The sequence below is a fragment of the Terrapene carolina genome, unplaced genomic scaffold, assembly GCF_002925995.2.
Source record: "Terrapene carolina triunguis isolate 2854851 unplaced genomic scaffold, T_m_triunguis-2.0 Scaffold67, whole genome shotgun sequence".
In the NCBI taxonomy this organism is placed as follows: Eukaryota; Metazoa; Chordata; order Testudines; family Emydidae; genus Terrapene; species Terrapene triunguis.
In genome coordinates, this window is record NW_020664418.1 from 7,280,048 (window position 1) to 7,293,660 (window position 13,613).

At 53.2% G+C, this 13,613-nt stretch overlaps 1 protein-coding gene across 1 annotated transcript in view; it reads left to right on the plus strand.

Annotated features, from left to right (window-relative positions):
* Positions 1-13,613, plus strand: part of HCN4 (hyperpolarization activated cyclic nucleotide gated potassium channel 4) — a 176,694-nt gene that overhangs the window by 106,247 nt on the left and 56,834 nt on the right. The window lies entirely within an intron of this gene.

Below are 13,613 nucleotides of genomic sequence, written 5' to 3' on the forward strand. Positions count from 1 at the left end.
CTCTGCACGCTGCCCCTGCCCCGAGCGCCAAATCCACAGCTCCCATTGGCCAGGAATCATTGCCAATGGGAGCCGCGGGGGTGGTGACTGCAGGCAAGGGCAGAGCCGCCTGGCTTCCCCTGAGTCTAGGAGCCTCAGGGACATGCTGCCACTTCCGGGAGCCTTCCTGAGGTAAGAACCGCCCAGCTGGAGCCTACAACACTCATCCCCCCCACCCCCCACACTCCAATCCCCTGCCCAGTCTCAACCTGGAATCCCCTCCCACACTCTGAACCCCTCAGCCCCAGCCCAGAGCCCACACCCCCTCCCGCATCCCAATCCCCTGCCCCAGCCCATGGAAAATTAATGAGGGTGGGGGACAGTAAGCAACAGAAGGAGGGGGGATGGAGTGAGCAGGGGCGGGGCCTTGGGGAAGGGATGGGGCACGGGTGTTTGGGTTTGTGCAATTAGACAGTTGGCAACCCTAAGCACCCCGCAGCTATCCAGCAGCCCTCCACTGCCTCCCCCACTCCAGTATCTTCCTCCTCTCTCTAGCATCACCTGGAGGTGGGGGAAGCTGGAGGGAGGTGGAATGCGCCTTGCAGAGCCCTCTGTGGTGAAACAAGCAGGGCTCACTGGTCTGGAAAGCAGCAGCGGCAGAACCTAAGTGGAGTCTGCTCTGGATGCACACAGGACAAGGCAGGAGCCCAGCTCCCCCTGCTGGCAGGAGACAGCAAGGAGGCGGGTTCAAAAAATGACACAAACCCTGCTCCACAGGGCCGCCCGGGGAGGGGGGGGGGCGGCAAGTGGAGCAATTTGCCCCAGGCCCCGCAGGGGCCCCCACGAGTATATTGGAGGCTCCCCCCGCCTCCGTCTTCCCCCATCCCCCAGCGTCTCAGCTGGTAAGGGGGCGGGGCTGCGAGCTGCAGCCGAGCGGCGGGAGCTCAGGCCCCACTGGAAACACCACGCCACTGCAGCATTGGACGCGGCGTGCTGAGGTTCCGGGAGAGGGGGTAAGCGGCATGGTAAGGGGCCGGGCACCCCCCCCCGACCCCATCCCCCACAGCCCTGACTCCCAGCTCCGAGCCCAGCCCCTCTGACCCAGACACCCCCCGACGCCATCCTCCCCACAGCCCTGACCCCAGCTCTGAGCCTAGCCCCTCTGAGCCGGGCAACCCCCCCGAGCCCAGACCCCCCACAGCCCAGCCCCCCAGCTCCAAGCCCAGCCCCTCTGAGCTGGACACCCCCGTGATCCCATCTCCCCACAGCCCTGAGCCCAGCCCCTGTGAGCCGGACACCCCCCTGACCCCATCCCCCAAAGCCCTGACCCCCAGCTCCGAGCCCAGCCCCTGTGAGCCAGACACCCCCCGACCCCATCCCCCCCACAGCCTTGACCCCCAGCTCCAAGCCCAGCCCCTCTGAGCCGGACACCCCCTGACCCCATCCCCCCCACAGCCCTGACCCCCAGCTCCGAGCCCAGCCCCTCTGAGCTGGACACCCCCCTGACCCCATCTCCCCACAGTCCTGAGTCCAGCCCTGTGAGCCGGGCACCCCCCAACCCAGAGCCCAGCTCCCCACCCAGCCCTGGGTAACAGCAGCGCCACCCCCAGGCAGCGACAGCCCATTGGCACCAACCATCACCATCACCCAGCAACAGCCCATTATGTAATTGCAAATGTATACATACCATTAAAGCATTTAATGTTTTTAAATAATGTATTTAGTGTATTTTCAAATTATTACAAATTAATTTTTGAATGTATTTCACTAGTTATTTTTTACATTTCCAAATACATGTTACTATAGTATTGCAACTTTTTTTTTATGGAAGGGGCCCCCGAAATTGCTTTGCCCCAGGCCCCCTGAATCCTCTGGGCGGCCCTGCTGCTCCATGCTGGGAGCAGGCCCTTGTGCATCTGTGGGGCTGAGCTGGGGCGGCAGCGTGCCCAGTGCCTCCCCATAAAGGCAGGCCTGGGTTTGAACCACAGGCTCCTAATTCCTGACACCAATCCCTGCTGTGGCCTTGAGCAAGTCATTCATCCTCCCTTGCCTCAGTTTCTCTGTGTATAAGATGGTGTGATTGCACTGCTCACCTCCCTGCCTTATGTGGGTGTTGTACAGACTATAAAGCATCCTGAAAATAAACTGTGCCAGGCAATATTGCAACTCCCATAGCAGGAGCAATAGCCGGGGCTCTGCTGGTGGCTGCAATGTTTATGATGAGACATGGAACATATGGTAAGTGCCTGCTGAGCTCATGGTGCCTTTCAACATTTCCCCAAGAATTCAGGATCCCTTATTCAAAGGGACAACATCCAGATGATTAAGCAGCAAAACTGACAAACCTTAAAAAATTGCCTCTTATTACAGCTCTTAACCTCTGGATCCTGCAGCCAATTTCTTCTTCAAAATCAGGCACTGAAGCAGAAAGAAACTTGAAATTAAAAAGGCTCGGCCAACATCTCATGCCTACCCTATGCAGAGCTGTGAAGGGCCAGGATGGGTGGCCCATCTCAGGCTGAGTTAGAAGCCACAGAGAACCACCTGTGGGGAGGTTGGTTTGTTTATTTCTCCCCGCTGGTGAATGGTGCCAGACTGACTGCTCTATTGATCTGCAGGACAGGTACAGCACGATCTTCCCCCACGCTGCCCCCTCTCTATTTCTATTGTGGTGTCTAGAGATCAAGGCCCTGTTGTGCTGGGTGTTGGACAGAGACGGAGTGAGAGACGGCCCCTGGCCTGAAGAGCCTACAGTCTAGACAGACCAGAATGCGCAGCGAGGGGAAGTGATGTGCCTACGGTCACCCAGCAGGACATTGTTAGAGCCAAAAATAGAACCCAGGCATCCAGTGCCCTGGCCACTAGATCATGCTGCCTCTGCGTTTCTGCTGATGTGCCTCAACCATCCCGGGGAGGTACTAGCCTGAGCAGCAGCTGAAGGGGGAGCGGAGTCTCTCTGCCTGGTCAGTACTGACCCAAGTCAATTAGTGCCAGTTCTGTGGTGGGTTTTGTGACGTGGATACCTGTCCACTAGGAACTGGGTGGAAGCTGCAAACATGCTGAGCAGCCTGGAAGGACTTTCAGACAGTTCTCTCCTGAGCCAAACTCCCAAAGCTTTGCATCCCATCGCTGCGTTCTTGAACAGCCAGGCTCCCATGCCAGCCTGATGTGCCAGATTTACAGTGCAAATTCAGCTAAAACCAAACGTCAGCTGGAGGAGTTGGAGCAAGTGGCACCGCAGGCGAGGAGGGGACAGTCCAGACTGACACATGCCAAGCCCTACACCTAGGAAAAGGCAATAAACAGCATGGTTAGGGAGGGATGAAGAGGCTGGATGACCCAGGGGTCAGGGCACTAGCTTGGAATTTGGGAGATTGGGGTTCAAGTCCCTGCTTTGCCACAGACTCTGTGTGGCCTTGGCAAGTCATTTAGTCTCTCTATGCCTCAGTTCCCCACCTGTGCAATGGGGGTGACAGCCCTGCCTGCCTGGCGTGCTGAGAGGAGAAAGCCATTAAAAATTATGAGGTGCTCAAAGACTATGGCAATGGGGGCCAGATAAGTACCTTAGATAGACCGACTTAGGGGAGTCTGAGACCCCCAGGGGATAAATCTGGGCTCACAGTGCTATCCTGGGGTTCAGTACAGCTAAGGATGTACAAACAATGCCAGTTTGTACCTCTGGGGCATGTGGCAGTTTGGTCACCACAGTCGCTCTCAAAGGATGTTGATATTCTTATCCCCCTCACCCTTTTTTTTTTAAAATGGGGAAACTGTGGCACAGGAAGGTGATGTGACTTACCCAGTGTCACCCACTAGGCCAGTGGCAGAGCCAAGAAAGTAACCCCGGTCTTCCGAGTCCCTGTCCAGTGCTCTGTCCACTAGGACACACTGCCTCCCACTTGTCTCACCCACTACAAAGATGAGCAAAGGATTGGAGCATGAGAGGAAGTGAGGAATGGAGCTAAAATTATCATCTTAAAAAAAGATTAGGTGAGGGCAGGCCATGATCACAGGCTATTAATATTTTCAAGAGATCAGTGTGACAGAAGGAAAAGACTATTTGCAGGCTCAGAAGAAGCAGGAGCTGTGGAGGGTGAAGGAAAAGCTAAGTGGGATTGGGGGCTAGGTGAAAAGTGAAACACACATCACCTTTGGTACAAACAGCCTTGTGAAAACTCCTTGACTCTGGCAACGATTGCTGATACTCCTGTCACGTTGCCTTTCTTCAGCTCTAGGCCTAATGTATGGGAGTGATGCCCTGGGCAGGGGAAATCAGCCCCCTGGTGCTGTGAAGTTGAAGTGGGACAAGTTTGGGATGACCGCATGACTCAACTCTATCCCTGTGGGAGCCCCAAGGGTTTGTTTTGCTAGCTGTGGGCTGGCTGTCCAGGTGTCTCATTCCTAACTTCTGCTGTAATAGATTGGCTCAATCGCTCACAACTGGCTGCCCTGCCAGGAATGTCCCATAAGCCATTGCATCAGTTACCATGGAGCCTTCTCCAAAGTGCTCGAGGCCCCGCCCTGACTCCCCATATCCCCCAAAGCCGGTGGAAGCTTAGCTTGGGCTGGTAGCCTAGAGCTGAGGCTCAGCCGGCTGGCTATGGCCAAGGGGGACCCAGGGCAACTCGGGTCAGGGGTTGGCTTGGGACTGGTCAGGCCGGCGCTTGGGGGCCAGCCAATGGCCCAGGGGTTGGGGCAGTTTGGCCAGGGCTCCTCTGGCTGCGGTGGGCCTCAGGGCTTTGGCAGGTGGAAGGGAGGGGACGGGCAAGGTGGGGCGGGACCTCGGGCAGAAGGGGCGGGGGTGGGGTGTCTAGTCTCCTCAAAGGAGGCATTCACATATCACCCATGGACCCAATGCTTCCTTTGAGGAGTTACAAGAATTGCCACAAAACATTCTGAGCAGGAGCGGCTGAGTATGGGACACTGAGGTTGCCCAGACCTGTGCAGCGCTATCTACATTAGGGCTATAGTCAAACTGGTTTGGCAGATCATTTAAAAAACCTGTGAGTTCACCCATGCAAATGCTCCCTGAATCAGGGAATGCACTAAACTAGGTCAGTGCCAGACGTATGTTCAAATGGATCCCTGCTCAGCTGGGTTCACACACTGTTCTGTAACTTGGTTCTGCTTGGTTGAAAATTTGTTTAATGAGGACAGAGCTGTTTCCTTAACACAGTGTAAGGGCTTAACACACACAAGTTCTGCCACTTTAACTACCCTGGAACACTCCCTCTCGTGTGGCTGCAGTTATTCTGCTATAGCTATTACCCTACAGGAAGGAGAATAAGCTACATCAGTATAAGGCACTTTTATCCCCTTATAGCTGTGTCCACACTGGGGTTTGTACCAGCTGTGACAGACCCAGACCAGTGGGGTACAGGAGTCTGGTAGAAGGCAAATATACTGGTCACTGGATGAGTAGTTTTCTGTTCCCTGAGTGACCAGAGCAGGGGCTGCACTAGAGTAATCAGGAACCTGCTAGAACCAGTTAAGGCAGGCAGGCTAATTAGAACACCTGGAGCCAATTAAGAAGAAGCTGCTAGAATCAATTAAGGCAGGCTAATCAGGGCACCTGGGTTTTAAAAGGAGCTCACTTCAGTTTGTGGTGGGAGTGTGAGGAGCTGGGAGCAAGAGGTGCAAGGAGCTGAGAGTGAGAGGGTGTGCTGCTGGAGGACTGAGGAGCACAAGTGTTATCAGACAACAGGAGGAAGGTCCTGTGGTGAGAATAAGGGAGGTGTTTGGAGGAGGCCATGGGGAAGTAGCCTAGGGAGTTGTAGCTGTCATGCAGCTGTTACAGGAGGCACTATAGACAGCTGCAGTCCACAGGGCCCTGGGCTGGAACCCAGAGTAGAGGGCGGGCCCGGGTTCCAACCCAAACCTCCCAATTGACCTGGACTATGGGTTCTTCCAGAGGGGAAGGTCTCTGGGCTGTTCCCCAACCCACATGGTGAATCTCTGAGGCAAGAAAATCCGCCAATAAGCGCAGGACCCACCAAATTAGAGGAGGAACTTTGTCACACTGTTGTCAGTAGTGGGATCTTGGGGTGCACAGCGCGGCGGAAGAAGGAGGGTGATTTAAACAAAAACAAACCAAAAAAAGGTAGAGGGTTTATTTTTTTTCACCACAATGGATGACGTAGTGCGGGCACTGATACAAGCTATGGTGGCCCAGCAGGAGGCTACCCGTGTCCAGGCAGCCGCCCAACAGGAGGCAGTGCGGCTGCAGCAAGAGACTAATCGCCTGCTGATGGACCAGGCTGCTCAAGACCGAGCTATGTTGCGGGAACTGGTAAACCAGGTAAAGTCCCTTACAGAGCTGAATCGCGGCCTTGATGGGACGTGGCTCATACGGGCCAGCCATTGGCTGCAGAAAATGACATGGGAGGATGATGTAGAGGCATACCTTCTGGCCTTTGAGAGGACAGCCCTACGGGAGGCCTGGCCTCGAGATCAGTGGTCTGGCATCCTTGCCCCATTCCTGTGTGGGGAGGCCCAGAAGGCCTACCATGATCTGCCTGAAGAGGCTGCGGCAGACTACCCCCAGCTGAAAGCAGAGATCCTGGCCAGATCTGGGGTAACGACAGCAGTGCGGGCCCAGCAGTTTCACGGTTGGAGGTACCAGGAAGACAAAACCCCGCGGTCCCAATTGTATGACCTCATCCATCTCGCACGAAAGTGGTTGCAAACAGAGTCCCGGAGTCCGGAAGAGATACTACCGGTTCTGGTCATCGACCGATACATGAGGGGACTACCACCAGACCTTCGTGCCTGGGTAAGCCAGAACGAACCCTCCACCTATGACGAGGTTGTCGCCCTGGTAGAGAGGCGAAGGACAGCGAGGGAGCTGACCCAACCAGTTAAGGAAGAGGCACCCCGGGTTAAACTAGCAGCACCAAGCCCTAAAGTTCGGGTGACTGGGCCACCAGGAGGGCCCAGGTGGAAAAAGAGAGAGGCTGAAGGCCCATCAGAGGCCACAAAGAGTCGGAGCACTGAGGGAGAAGAGGATCGTGGTGCTAGACTGCCCAAACCAAGAGACAGGGGAACGCCTAGGGCTCCATACAGATGTTATGCCTGTGGGGAGTGGGGACACATAGCTGCACAGTGTCCCAATGCTGAGGAGCCTATGCAGTGTAACCTGGGGAACTGGGCAGATCCATGCTCCCTAATCCACCTTGTGGGGGTCTCACTAACCCCACATATGTATACCATACCAGTGAAACTAAATGGGGTAGGGACCACGGCACTGGTTGATTCGGGGAGTGCTATCACGCTTATCTCAGGGAAGCTTGTGAAGCGTAGTCAGCTGCTGCAGGCTAAACGTACGGGGATAACATGTGTCCATGGGACAGTTAGTTACTACTCCACCATCCCAGTAAAAATCGAGATCCAAGGGAACACTACTGAGGTAGCAGCAGGTGTAGTCCCTAAACTCCCATACCCGGTGCTCATAGGGAGGGACTTCCCAGGGTTTGGAAACTTACTCCCAGTAGGGGGACTGGAGAAAGATGGGGACCCTAAAATTGGTGAGGCATCCACAGCAGACTGTCAACCCCCAATCTTCTCTGAAATATCCCCAGATTTGTTCTCCACTCCCAGACAGGGTAGAAAGACAAGAAGGGCAGCTAACGCCTTGGGAACCCGAATACTGACCCAAAGTCAGTAGGTAGGCGGACCCGCGCAGCTGAAAAGGAGGCCACGCAGGAGGGAGAAGCACCTGAGTCTGACCCCCACCCTAATGCTTCTGAACCAGTAGAGGCAACAGAGACTGGGCCCCTAGATCTTGGGCAGATTAGCCCCGGGAGAGGAAATTTTGGATGGGACCAGGCAGAAGACCCAAGGTATGACAACATTAGGAAGGAGGTGACTGAAATAGATGGGGTCCCCGTGGAAGGGAGAACCCAGGGACCAGGACCCTACTTCATAATGAAGAAGGATCTCTTATACCGGGTTGCACCAGTACAGGGGCAGAAGGTACAGCAGATCCTAGTACCTCAAAAACACCAGAACGCTGTATTAAGTCTTGCTCATAATCATCTTTTTGGGGGGCATTTGGGGGTAGAGAAGACCCTGGCACGAGTCCTACGACGGTTCTTCTGGCCCGGAGTACATGAAGAAGTGCGGAGGTACTGTGCCTCCTGCCCGGAGTGTCAGCTGCACAGTCCTCATCCCCACTTGAGGGCACCTTTAGTACCCCTTCCCATCATAGAGGTCCCCTTCGAGCGAATAGCCATGGACCTAGTGGGACCCCTGGAGAAGACGGCTCGGGGCCACCAATATATATTTGTTGTTTTGGACTATGCTACTCGCTACCCAGAAGCTGTCCCCCTGCGGAACACGGCCTCTAAAACTATAGCCAAAGAGCTGGTGGGGATCTTTGCCGGAATGGGGCTACCGAAGGAGATATTAACTGACCAAGGAACCCCATTTATGTCGAAGCTAATGAAGGACCTCTGTACGCTGCTCCATATACATACCCTGAGAACTTCGGTCTACCATCCGCAGACTGATGGGTTGGTAGAAAGGTTTAACCGAACCCTCAAGGCTATGATAAGGAAGGTGGTAAGTCGGAACGGGAAGGATTGGGACACCCTACTACCCTACCTTATGTTCGCTATCTGGGAGGTACCTCAGGCCTCAACTGGGTTTTCCCCCTTTGAGTTATTATACGGGCGTCACCCCCGTGGCATACTAGATATCGCCAAAGAGATCTGGGAAGAGGAACCCAGTGAGGGGAGAAATATAATAGAGCATGTAATGCAGATGCGAGACCGGATAGCCCGGGTTACCCCTATTGTACAGGAACATTTGGAGAAGGCACAGGAGGCCCAGCGAACCCATTACAATTGCCAGGCAAAAGTGCGACAGTTCCAACTAGGGGATCGGGTTATGGTGTTGGTACCCACGGCAGAAAGCAAGCTTCTGGCCCAATGGCAGGGGCCCTATGAGGTGGTTGAACCCGTGGGGGAAGTAACCTACAAGGTGCGGCAGCCAGGACGCAGAAAACAAGAACAGATTTATCACGTTAACCTTCTGAAACCCTGGCATGCAAAAGAGGCATGCACAACGGTCCAAAAAGACCTAACCCAGGAAAACAAGCCTTCCAAACAGGTGAGAGTGTCTCCTGATTTAACACCAGACCAGAAGAATGAGGTGTCTGAGATGATCTTCTGGAACCAAGATGTGTTCTCGACAAAACCGGGTCGAACAACCGAGACATATCACCACATCGTCACGAACCCTGGGGCCAGAGTAACAATGAGGCCCTATCAGGTGCCAGAGGCCAAAAGGGAGGAAATAAAAGCAGAAGTAAAAAAAATGCTGGAGTTGGGGATCATCGAAGAATCCCACAGTCAGTGGTCCAGCCCAATCGTGCTGGTGCCCAAACCTGATGGCACCACAAGATTTTGCAACGACTTCCGGGGACTAAACAAAGTATCCCAGTTCGACGCGTACCCCATACCTCGCATAGATGAGCTAGTGGACCGTCTGGGTAATGCCCGTTACTTGACTACTCTAGACTTGACAAAGGGGTACTGGCAGATTCCCCTTGCAGAAGACGCAAAGGAAAAGACTGCGTTCTCTACACCAGAGGGTCTTTTTCAATATACTGTCCTCCCTTTTGGACTACATGGGGCCCCAGCTACCTTCCAGTGCCTCATGGACAAGCTATTACACCCGCATAACAGTTATGCTGCTGCCTACTTGGACGATGTGGTCATTCATACCCCAGACTGGGAAACCCACCTGGAGAAGGTGGAGGCAGTCCTCGATACCTTCAGGCGAGCTGGCCTTACAGCAAACCCTGCCAAGGGCGCTGTAGGGTTTACGGAGGCCAAATATCTTGGCTACGTTGTGGGAAAAGGTCTGGTAAAATCCCAAGTGAACAAGTTAGAGGCCATCCAAAATTGGCCCCGACCAAGTCGCAAGAAACAAGTCCGGGCGTTCCTAGGTGTGGTGGGGTATTACCGACGATTTATCCCCCACTTTGCCACAAGGGCAAGCCCCCTGACAGACCTAGTGAAAGCCCGTGGACCTGATCTGATGAGATGGTCTGACGCAGCAGAGGAAGCATTCACAGACCTACGGACTGCCCTCTGCAGTAACCCTGTACTGATAGCCCCTGATTTCACCAAGGAGTTTATCCTGCAGATGGATGCATCAGAAGTAGGGTTGGGGGCCGTTCTATCACAGATGGTCAGGGAGGAGGAACACCCAATTCTATACCTCAGTCGGAAACTCCTTCCAAGGGAACAAAAATATGCAGTGGTGGAGAGAGAATGCTTCGCTGTAAAATGGGCCATGGAAACATTGCGCTACTACCTGCTCGGGCACAGATTTGTCCTCGTGACCGACCATGCCCCTCTTCAATGGATGCAGCGGAACAAGGAGAAGAACACACAGGTGACCAGATGGTTCTTATCCCTCCAACCTTTCCAGTTCCGTGTGCAACACAGAGCAGGGAGCCGTCATGGCAACGCCGATGGCTTGTCACGTGTGCACTGTCTGGCGTCCCAAGCTGCCCAACCCCTTGGCCTTGAGCAGGGGGGAGGGATATGTGACAGACCCAGACCAGTGGGGTACAGGAGTCTGGTAGAGGGCAAATATACTGGTCACTGGATGAGTAGTTTTCTGTTCCCTGAGTGACCAGAGCAGGGGCTGCACTAGAGTAATCAGGAACCTGCTAGAACCAGTTAAGGCAGGCAGGCTAATTAGAACACCTGGAGCCAATTAAGAAGAAGCTTCTAGAATCAATTAAGGCAGGCTAATCAGGGCACCTGGGTTTTAAAAGGAACTCACTTCAGTTTGTGGTGGGAGTGTGAGGAGCTGGGAGCAAGAGGTGCAAGGAGCTGAGAGTGAGAGGGTGCTGCTGGAGGACTGAGGAGCACAAGCGTTATCAGACACCAGGAGGAAGGTCCTGTGGTGAGAATAAGGAAGGTGTTTGGAGGAGGCCATGGGGAAGTAGCCCAGGTAGTTGTAGCTGTCATGCAGCTGTTACAGGAGGCACTATAGACAGCTGCAGTCCATAGGGCCCTGGGCTGGAACCCGGAGTAGAGGGCGGGCCCGGGTTCCCCCCAAACCTCCCAATTGACCTGGACTATGGGTTCTTCCAGAGGGGAAGGTCTCTGGGCTGTTCCCCAACCCACATGGTGACTCTCTGAGGCAAGAAAATCCGCCAATAAGCGCAGGACCCCACCAAGATAGAGGAGGAACTTTGTCACACAGCATTACTAGTTCAGTTACAAAAATATCACCAGTGTAACAGATTCGTAGATGTTAAGGCAGAAGAGACTACTGTCATCATCTAGTCTGATACCCTGCCTGGCACAGGTCAGTAGACATATTTGTGCTGGTAAAAAACCCTGGGCCTAGACCAGGCCTAAATTAACAGCCTGAAGAGGTCCATAAACCAATGGGCATGCCAGAGATTGCAATCACAAGTGTCCGGAAAGGTTTTGTAGGTGCCTGAAGTGCTCAGTGGGTAGATTGACGTCCTGAGGCACTGAGCTGAAGCTCCAGTTTCTGCTGTTCTCATTTGCTGTCATTGGCACACAGCCCTGCCCAGTGCCAGCTGCTCCTTGCTCGCCTACAGTCCTGGCAGTTTGAGCTGTAACCACCATAAGATCTGAAAAGTTACTCAGGGTCTGGTGTGGAACAGGCTGCTTCCCAGGGCAGAGCCAGATGCTGGAGGGAATGGTGTTGGCGGTACAGTTGGTAGCACTCTTCCCTCTGAGCCAGTTCTGACCCTGTGCATCAGTAGGATGCTAGGGGGCTCTGGTCTGCGTTGGGTAACTACTGTACAAAATACTGCCTTGCCCTCTAAAGTCCCAGGGCAGGTGGGTAAATATTATCCCCCGCTTCCTAAGGGGCTGCCAGAGAGGTGAAGTTGTTTGTCCAAGGCCAAACAGCAAGTCATTGGCTGAGCTGCTCCCAATTCTCAGCTCTCAATCCTGTATCTCATTCCTCTAGATCTCAAGCCCTGGCCACCTGTGGCCATTAGAGACCCAGTTTTTGTGTGGTGTTGAATTCCTCCTCTACTGTCAACTCCTGCGGAGCTGGATGAGAACTGAGTTTGCTCAGCATCTCACAAGGAGGGCCTAACACCACTGGCAGATCTTCTGGTGAGAAAGGGTGTTAGCCTGGGTATTTTAGCCAAATTCCAACAGGGCTGATAGAAATCTGTCCTCCAAAATTCCCACTTCAGTTTCAGCTTGATAGAGCATCCTTCACTTCCTGTCTTAAACTGTAGCATCAAGTTGCACTGCAGTGTTTAACAGCTGTTGCGTTCAACCCCAAAAGCAGCTGCATTTCCGTGATGGAAATAAGTGATTCTCATAGATGTACTGCTGATCAGGGCAAGGTAAGCAGGTACAGCTTCAGAGTCTCAATGCGTGGATGAGACGATGGTGTAGAGAGGAGGGGTTTAGATTTATTAGGAACTGGGGAAACTTTTGGGATAGCGGGAGCCTATACAGGAAGGATGGGCTCCACCTAAACCAAAGTGGATCCAGACTGCTGGCACTTAACATGAAAAAGGTTGCAGAGCAGTTTTTAAACTGAGAGATGGGGGCAAGCCGATCACTGCAGAGGAGCACGTGGATCAGACAGAGACTTCTCTTAGGCTAGGTCTACACTACCCGCCTGAATCAGCGGGTAGAAATCGACCTCTCGGGGATCGATTTATCGCGTCCCGTCGGGACGCGACAATCAATCCCCGAATCGACGCTCTTACTCCACCAGCGAAGGTGGGAGTAAGCGCCGTCGACGGGAAGCCGCAGAGGTCGATTTTGCCACCGTCCCTACAGCGGGGTAAGTCGGCTGCGATACGTCGAATTCAGCTACGCTATTCGCGTAGCTGAATTTGCGTATCTTAAATCGACCCCCCCCCCTGTAGTGAAGACGTAGCCTTAGAGGAGAGTCTATTGATAGAGATTCTCTAGGTTTTAGTCAGGAGGAGAGGATGGAAGAGGATAAAGTATGGGCCAGATCAGATGAGAAACATTCACATAAAAAAGAATCTGACACATCAGAAAAGGGCAGACAAATAAACAGTGACAAGATTTTAAAGTGCTTGTACGCAAATGCTAGAAGTCTAAATAATAAGATGGATGAACTAGAGTGCCTCGTGTTAAAGGAGGCTATTGATATAATAGGCATCACAGAAACCTGATGGAGTGGGGACAGTCAATGGGGGACAATCATTCCGGGGTACAAAATATATCGGAAGGATAGAACAGGTCGTGTGTGGGGGAGGGGGGGTGTCACTATATGTGAAAGAAAATGTAGAATCAAATGAAGTAAAAATCTTAAATGAATCCACATGTTCCATAGAATCTCTATGGATAGTAATTCCATGCTCTAATAAGAATATAACAGTAGGGATCTATTATCGACCACCTGACCAGGACAGTGATAGTGACAATGAAATGCCAAGGGAGATTAGAGAGGCTATCAAAATAAAAGAACTCAATAATAGTGGGGGATTTCAATTATCCCCATATTGACTCGGTACATGTCACCTCAGGACGAAATGCAGAGACAAAATTTCTCAATACTTTAATTGACTGCTTCTTGGAGCAGCTGGTACAGGAACCCACAAGGGGAGAGGCAATTTTCGATTTAGTCCTGAGTGAAGC